The sequence below is a fragment of the Arachis duranensis genome, chromosome 2 (genome assembly GCF_000817695.3).
Source record: "Arachis duranensis cultivar V14167 chromosome 2, aradu.V14167.gnm2.J7QH, whole genome shotgun sequence".
Taxonomy (NCBI): domain Eukaryota; kingdom Viridiplantae; phylum Streptophyta; class Magnoliopsida; order Fabales; family Fabaceae; genus Arachis; species Arachis duranensis.
The window spans coordinates 67,820,483-67,830,346 of NC_029773.3; positions in this window are offsets into that span (position 1 = coordinate 67,820,483).

Below are 9,864 nucleotides of genomic sequence, written 5' to 3' on the forward strand. Positions count from 1 at the left end.
TAATCTACAGCACCCCTATCATGATTTACAGAGAAAATCAAAATTAACATAACCCAGGCACCCTATTGCATTTTACGAGAGGCTAAACTAATGTATATAAGATGCTAAACCGTTGTACCCTACCACGGTTTATGACCGAATCAGGAAGTTGTAATCATGGCACCTCTATCGCAATTTACGTGTAGTAGAATTATAAAACCGCGCTAGCTAGAGATGGATTGTTCATTCGAGTGTTTGAGAAGATTTGGGGTTGAGAGGAGTTGAGAGAGAATCACGCAAGCAACATAATATGGTGGGGTAGGGTCGTTGAAGAAGAAAATCATCTATACCGATTGAACGACATTGCTCACGTTGCTGGAAGCATCAATGAAGAGGTTACTTGTTTATATGTTGTTCTTTTTATATGTTAGTTATTTATATGTTATTCTAATTATATCTTTTGTGACTTTACATTTGTGCAGTTTCTGTATATTTGAAATATTAGATACATAGCACGCATTTGTACCTTTAAAATCTAATTCGGGTATTTTTATAAATAATTTATGTGTTAGTCTTTTACCTGTGAAAATTTGATGAGTACCTATTTATTTTTTTTTTGTATGATACAGCCAACTAGGAGTATTTATAGTATTAAAAGGCAACATAATATGCCTCTACACGATCGGATCATACCTTATTTGAAAACCATTGGTTTGTATCACTTGGTTAGGTTGAACAGTCATTGGTTCTGGGTGGATGAGCCTATGGTGAGCGACTGAGCGCATTCATTGAGAAGTGGCGTCCTGAGATGCACACCTTTCACATGTCGTTCAGAGAGTGCACAATCACGCTGCAGGATGTGGCGCATCAGCTGGGATAGGAAGGCTATTAGTGGGTGCCTCATTAACTTCGAATAGTTCATTCCTAATGGAAACCAACGTGGAAGTGGATTCAGGAGTTATTCGGCAAGCTGCCGCAGCCAAAGAGAGTCAAGCAGATGACGATCCACTTCACATGGTTTCATGAGAGGTTTAGGGTGCTCCAAGCCGATGCGAGTGAGGACACGGTGTGTATATATGCTCGTGCTTACATTATGATATTACTATCCATTCATCTTTTTTTGTGAAAAAAATGGGAATCGGGTTCACCTTCGGTGGTTGCCATATGTGGTGAAACTTGATGAGTTGGGCAATTGTAGCTGGGATTCAGCTGTATTGGCATACTTGTATAGATCCATGTGTATGTTGGGTAGCCAATAGAAATATCACTAACTTGGCTAGACCGCTTTAGCTACTACAGTCTTGGATATTCTGGCAGTTTTCCGTACTGAAGCCGCATGGTTTTGACACAGATACTGGAGATCCAGCCACAGTTTATAGTGGATCTCAATGAGCCTGCAGGTAGTCCATATGATATGTGGTTTACCATGGGAGGGATGCCCCGATCTGTATTTGGCGTGCACCACTATCTCCAACAGTAGCAGAGCATTTTCAGAGAGCCACTATGGTGAGGCATCCTACTAGATGTGGTACCGAGTCTCATTTACTTGGTGGTTTTGGACTTGATGACCATGATGGTGGTGATGGAGAGTAGCATTATTTAGTGGTTTAGGGTAATATTTATATACATATATATGCCTTTTTTATTCATATGAATGCCTTATGAATTCCTTTTTATCATATGTACGCTTTCTTATATTTATATGTATGCCTTTTTTATTCATATTGCATGCCTACTTATATTTATTTGTAATCAAATTAATCAAAAACTAAAAAATCAAATCAATGGCCAGCAATTGATGAATGCAATGATGGTGAAGGTCTGTTAAGTGAAATATGACATTAAACAAGTACAGTAAGTCCTACTACATGAGATAAAGACAAATTGACAACAATAACAACATAAACTTAAAAAAAGGACATCTAACATTTAAGCATCAGTACCAGCAATCAAACCTTGCTGATCACAATTCCTATGCATATGTCCAGGCCGTTTGCAGAGGCCACAATGCTTCAGTTGGTTAGGACCAGCCTCATCCATGTTGTTCTGGATTCTGGTGGATCTTGGTCGCCCTTCTCTTGCACATCTCATATATTACGGTCAAGAATGACAATGGATCCATCATATGGCGGCCAAAGTCCTTCTAGAAAAGGTGGTGCAAACCCCATCTTGTATACATTAAACACCTCAATCATATTGTTAGGGGTGTTCGCGGTGCGGTTTGGTTCGATTTTTTAGGGAAAAGCCATCCGATCCGATCGTTTAATTAAGCTGCGGTTCGGTTTGGTTCGGTTTTTTGTCAAGGTCATCCGAACCAAACCAAAGGTTTGGTTTGTTCAGTTTTTTCAATCAAATCAAAAAAATTCTACTATACTATTATGCAAAGTCATAACATTGAAATCGACAAATCGAAATACACAATAGCTAACAAAGTCTTGATCTAATGAAATTTAACGACAACAGAATTCAAATACGACAATTAAAGAAGTTTAATAGTTCAACAGTCAACACAACTGAAAATAAAAATAAATTGTCATTAAACTGATAGCAAAGTTATGGTGTCTTCTCCAACAAAATAGCTAAACTTCTTAATACAAACCAACCTGAAATAAAAAAAACAGTTACATAATAAGAACAACAACAACAACAACAACAACAACAACAACAACAACAACAACAACAACAACAATAATAATAATATAAGGAGAACAATTCCTGCCATAACAAGATGTACTCAATCAGACTCAACACCAGAATCTTCTTCATTGGGATCACGAGTGGGTGCAACTTCTACAAAATATATAAAACAAGAAACAATCATAACAAATGATATATATTAATAAAAACTAGATTAAAATAAAGAAAATTATAAGTAGAAACTTAACCATACCTAATTCTAACTTCTCCAATTCCTCGATGAGTTCTTCAAGGACAAGTTTTGGAGAGTTTCGGAGCCAATTTTGTGTACAAATTAATGCTTCAGCTGTCATCGGAGTTAGAGAACTCCTATAATTATTCAACACCCTTCCTCCAGTACCGAATGCCAATTCTGAAGCAACTGTGGAAACTGGCATGGCTAAGACGTCTCTTGCAATCTGCCCAAGAATTAGATATTTAGTGGAATTCACTTTTCACTAATTTAGAATGTCGAATTGCACGCCACTCGTCTTTAATGCCTCCATAAGATATAACTCCACCTCATTCTTGTTAACACTCTCATTGAATTGTATTTCCTTCTCAGATTCTATAGCAAAAGAAGTTTCATGTGCCTCAAGCTCTTGTGTGCTAATTTCAGGAGGATCTTGCCGAGTAGATCTTTGATAGTTACCACCAAACAGCCTATAGCTATCAAACACCTTGAAAAGCGTCTCCTTCACCTTTGAAGTTAAGAATTCAGCATCTTATTTTTCATACAACTTTTCAAAACTCCACTTAATCAATTGAAGCTTATACCTAGGATCAAGAACAACTACAATGAAAATCATCATGTTTGTGTTCTTTATATTTTCCCAATACTTATCATACTTGGACTTCATTTTCTCAGCCATGCCTGAAAGTATCGTATCTAAGCTTCCCATCCAATGCTTAAGTGTAGACAATATTTTACAAAAGTCATTAAAGTGTTGAGAAGATGTCACAAACATTGAACCAAAAACTTTGTTAGTAACCTCATAAAATATTTTTAAAAACTTGACAAAATGCCTTGCATTCTCCCAATCCTCAGACCTAGGAATCCCACCAGCCATCATAGCTTATTCAGAATCTCTCTCCCCCTCCCCCAATCGTTTAAATTCCTTTTGAAACTTCAAAGCACTTTCAAGCATTAAAAAAGTAGAGTTCCACCTAGGAACATCTAAATGAACATTGCCTTTTTCCAGAATTCTAGCTTCCTTAATCATAGTTTTAAACCTCTCAATACGACCCGGTGATGCACGCACATGCCGAAATGTATTTCTAATCTTTAAAATTGACTCATGCATTTCTCTCAACCCATTATTCGCAACAAGATTTAAAATATGAGCACAACATCTAACATGTAAAAACTCTCTCCTTAATGGATGTGAGTTCCAATCTTCCATTCTATTTTTCAAGTAAAAAAGTGCAACATCATTTGAACTAGCATTATCAACAGTGATAGAAAAAATCTGGGATATCCTCCAGCTCAACAAACATCTCTCAATCTTCCTACCAATTATTTCTCCCTTGTGATTCTTGATAGCACAAAAATTCAACATTCTTTTTTACAGTTTCCAATTAGCATCAATGTAATGAGCAAAACCTAATAATCTGAACAATAAATCAAGAACAGAAACCAGCAATAAACTAAAGTTTAAATCAATAACCAGCAATAAACCAGTAATGCCTGAACAAAACCTGATAAACTAAACAAAACCTGAACAATAAACTGATAACCCTAAACTGAACAATAAATCAGCAAGACCAAATTACCAACAATAAACTGAATAGATGGTAAACAGCAATACCAACAATAACCCTAAACTAAATAAACTGAACAATAACCAGCAATACCAATAATACATCAGTAAAGATTACCTGAATAGATGGCTCGGGCTCCATATTCACTTGAATCGGTAGCTGGGTGGGAGACTGGGAGGTGCTGTCTTGATCGTGGGTGGCCAGAACCCAGAAATGCTGCTGGGTGAAGGTGTCGAGGTCAGAGGTCCTGTGTTGATCGTCGGTGCTGTCTGTTGTGCTGTCCTGTGGCTGTTGGGTCAGTGGATGACTGGGTGGTGGCGAGCCAGGCAAGGTGCTGTGTTGAGTTGGGTCTTCATCTTCATGGTGCACCGGCGGTGTGGGATCTGCTCTATTCGGCAGTGGGATTTGGAGAAAGGCTTCGAGACTCAAGGACGTGGGTGGCTCAGGCTGGCTCCGGGGCTGGGTGAGTGGGTGCGCAGGCTGTAGAGGGCGAGATATAGTGCCTTGCGTGGTTAATGGTTAGGTTCCGATCTGGGATTTGGGGGGTTAGGTTTTGATTGGGGATTTGGGAAGGGACAAAGTCGCGTAGTAGTAGCACACCACTAGGACTCGTTTGGGGGGGATTAGGGTTTTGGTGGTAAGAACCGAAAATCGAACCGAACGGCAAAAAAACAGCAAAACAACGTTTTTCTCGATTTTTTCGGTTTTTGGTTAGTTTGGTTTTTAGTTTTTCGGTTCGGTTCATCGGTTTAGTTTGGTCCGGATCGGTTTTGAACACCCCTAATATTGTATACATCATGAATGTATGTAGCCCAGTTCAGATGCGAGTGAGTACAGCATACGATGGTATGGAAACATGGATAATGCAGAGCCTGAAAATACCCACAGTTGCATGTATGATCCCTAAGTGAAACTCGATATGTGCCAAGCGAGAAGTTACCATGGGAGTCATTTCTACCACGGTATACTCAGAATGATGCTTATCAAACAAAGTGATAGTGAAGCATCTCGAATCGCTCAAATTGTGCTCAATTGCTTTCACCATATCCTAGCAAAATTGATGTCGAGTCCCTAATTGCACCTTTGCCATTTGTCCTCAAATAACAAATAGCTTTTCAAGCCTTCCATATGTGAACTTCACTAACTAAGTGACTGGAAGATTCTTTGTGCCCTTTAAAATAGAATTAACATATTAGATATGTTGGTGGTCATGTGGCCGAAGTGTCTCTCACTATCTTGATGCTGAGTCCACTTATCATATTCCATTTTGTTTGCCCAATCACACATACCATATTCTCAGTCCTCATAATATCAAACCAATAGTCAAACTTCGCGTTGGTTTTCACATACGTGGCTTTTACAAGTAGTTTTTGTGTCCTGACCCTTGAAACTTAGAGAGAAGTTTGCCGCCACCTGACGAATGTAGAATGCTCAATAAGCACGTGGAGGTAGCCAACCACTATCAGGGGTTTCTAGGGCAGCCTTGATGCCATTGTGCCTATTAGAGATAACAAGAATACTCTCTTGTGGCATCACATGCTGTTGTAGGTTAGACAAGAAAAAAGACCACGATTCTGCATTTTCTCCTTCCACAAGTGCAAGCGCAACGGGCAAGATTTTCGAATTTCAATCTTGCGTGATAGCGAAAAAGTAAAGTACCTCCATACTTGCCATACAAGTGAGTACCATTGATGCTTACTAGTATCTTGCAATGTCGTAAGGCCTCAATACAAGGAGGAAATGTCCAAAAACGACGGTAAAAGTACATTGTAGATTCATCAACCTGATTCCCAACTCTAACAGGAGAAGTCTTCAACATTGCAATGGTTCCGACCATGGTGGACTGCACATCAAGCATCCGACGTGGTAACTCGTCATAGGACTCTTCTCAATCTCCATAGATATATGCTATTGCCTTCTTCTTTGCCAGCCAAACCTTTCTATAAGTAGGTCTGAAACCATAAGTTACTTTTATTTCTTGCTGCAACACCTTTATTGTAACTGTAGCATTGGCACTAACCAACAGAAAGATCCTCGCACAAATGACATGATAATCAAGATGCCGGTAATCACTTTAAATTGATGTAGCCAAGCAAGTGTGAAGTCTGTAATACCTTCTAACATCCGAGGTACTCTTTCGTTGCCGAGTGAGATACGAATCAACCAAGTGCAACCTTTCCTAAATTTCTTGCATTTTTTATGGTACTTAAGATGATCTAATTCTAATAACCTATACTCAAATCCATGATGCATGCTATAACTCTTTGCACTCAACACAACTTCCTCTTTATTTTAGAATGATTGCCCAATCTAAAATTTTATAGGAGCGATTCTATCATGCAATTCCTAACTCCCCTCCCCCCAAGGGCAGCATCTACATCTGGTTGTTGCCCCAAAGCTTCCAAATTTAGGTTTAAAAATGCGAAGGATATTGCTATGTGCCAAAACTTAGTGGGCCATGCTATGTACATAGATTGCTCCTTGTATCCTTATCACTGTCCCCAACTATGTCGACAAGCTCTTTGTCCGAATCATCCTTTCGCGTTGCATTTTCAACTCGATCTGGTTCACCGTCAGTTACACAATCAGGAATCATGCAAGGAGAAATAGACATCTCAATTGCCAATTGGAAAAATGAACGATTCTCCCATACAACACAACCATATTCATCTGTGCGGTTCAAATCAAGTGCAAAAGATGGAGATGCAACTAGCGGACAAGCCAGTGCAACCACAGGCATTGAACTGGAAGCATCCCCAATGCAGATGATTGAGGATTCGGAGCTGACGCTACAAACTATCGGCACCATCCTCTAACTTTGCATACAACTCATGTGTTCTCACTTTGAAAAAACTTCTCCGACAATGAAATAAAACCTGCATATCTTCATCAGACCCTATCACAAATATACCATACTTCACATTGGCTAACACAACTGTAATGGGATCTTATAAAATAACTTATTTAACCACTTGGTCCCACATAAGCCAAGCTTCTACAATATACTGGGTTTTTAGATCTAATAAGGTATTCAATGAACGGATAAAGACACTCAGGGATTCCTTGTCAGTATTTTATGAATTTTTCTTGAGCAATGCACTAGAGCTAAGTAACTATCTTCACTAGACATTATGAATTTGACTCTACTTGACAATTACGTTCAATTGGTATATATAATGGCTCCAACTATTCATAATCCACTATAGGTTACAGTTGATTATCATGGCGCAATCCTACATAATCCGCTGCACCCTGGGACGGTTTAGTTCACCCATTTCTGACATAAACCGCAATAAGGTGCGTATATTATGGTCATTTTGTCTTGTTTGTAAACTGTGATAGGGGTGTTACAAATTACATGGAAATACTTAAACGTGATAGGCAGTTGCGATTTACATAGAGTTTAGTTAGGATACAAATGTAACCTATTTTAGATTGTTGCATTTGTGTAAATATGATCTCCAATTATTTTATTTCTGTTATTTACCCTTTCTTTTATATATAAAAAAATACCGAAGGAGAATATATATTTATATATAAAAAATATTAATATAAATTAAGGTAGTGAACTCGTAGTTCTTACCTCAACTCGTTAACCTAGTTTAGAATCGTAATTCGTTAAATCGTAAGACGAAACGTAAACATGACTCGTAAAATATAAAAATTATAAAAAATTTGATGAAAACAAAATTAACTTCACAAATAAGAAAATAATTCTCAAATAAACCAAATTACCTATAAGACTATAACTAATTTATACCATTACAAGTTAAAAGTCACAACTCATAAAACAAATTCACAACTCAACTCACAAATCAAAACATAAATTTACAACTCACTAATTTATACGACACCAAAATAAATTGAAATAGCAAATAAACCAACTAAACTAGTAGCAATAAACAACTAATTAACTAAAGTCTAAATAAGTCATCATTTAATAATCATTCTATTCTTCATCAATTATAAAATCTTCACGAGTTTCACAAGCTTCCGCATTATCATCTTAATTATTAGGAGTAAAAGGAGGAGGTACTTGGAGAAGTTCTTCAAACTCATCATCATCAAAATAAGGAATTGCTAAATGATCTTTAGAAGCACCAACAACTTTATTACCATTTGCTCTATCATTCAAATCAGGATCTGGAATTAGAGCATCCAAATCTTCTTTTTTCCCATCCTCATCAGCAATAATCCACTCGTCATCAGAGTCTAACTCATCAAAACTATAGTCATAATCAAGAATTTTTCTAATTTGTTTTTTCTTTACCAATCTTGAGTTTATAATCACAAACACAACATCATTAATGATTTTAGCCTTCAAACGATTTTTCCTTTTTGTGTGAACCTTTCAAAAATATAGAAAAGACATTAGTCAAACAATAAGATAGAAATTAAAGAACTAACAATAAAATTTATAGAAAAAATACAAAAATTATATTTAAATACTAACCATCTTGAAGACGCTCTGATTCGGATTTTATAAAACCACAAACAATCGGCAAGTGCACCGAGTTGTACCAAATAATATCACGCGAGTGGGTTATCGTTCCCACATGGATTAATGGACTAAGCAAGCAATAGTCAATTTATTATTCTAGTTAGATAATCAAAATCAAGGGTTTCAAGAGCAATTGCATAAAAATAATAAATTGATAAAATCAAGTCGTAAGTAATTGAGAAAGAAATATGATTCAAAAGAGTCAAGGTTTTAGAGATGTTGAAACTTTCGGAAAAATATTTTTCACTTTTCACCTTGATCAAGCAATGATGTATTTATGGCAAAATCATAAGTAATCAAACTCCAATTCCTTGGTAATTTAATTTCTCTAATCCTAATCAATTATCAATTCCTTGATTAATTAATTGTGACAAGAGGTTAAGAACATTCACTGATTTAAAATCCACACAATCCTCAAAAACCAAACTTGGTTGATTCGATGTCTCTTATTAAGTCCAAGTTCAAAACCTAAGAATCATGAGAATAAGTTTTCAAGCTTAATTTAATTAATTAACTTTTCCAAGATATTAAGAGAATTCAAGTCATAAGAGAATTGTTTTCCATCACATTCAATTCCTTTGGATGAAGAACAAAAACTTTTTCTTAAGAAAACATCAATGCATTAATCAAGATAGAAAAGCTATAACATTAGTCCATAGGAATCAACAGAACTCCTAACCTTAACCAAGAAGATTAGTGATTCATGCTTTAATGAAAATCAAAAACTCAGAATGAAAAACGGCAAGTTCTCAACAATACCAAGTGAAAACTTGATAGAATGGTCAGCAAGTTGTAGAGAAATTCTAGTGGATTTTATCTCATCAATTTAAAGCTTTCTCATCAAAGATAGTGGCATTAGATTAATGTTAGCCCCAATATCACATAGAGCTCTTTCAATGGTAATCTCACCAACAGTACAAGGGATCAAGAAAATCTTAGGATCTTTT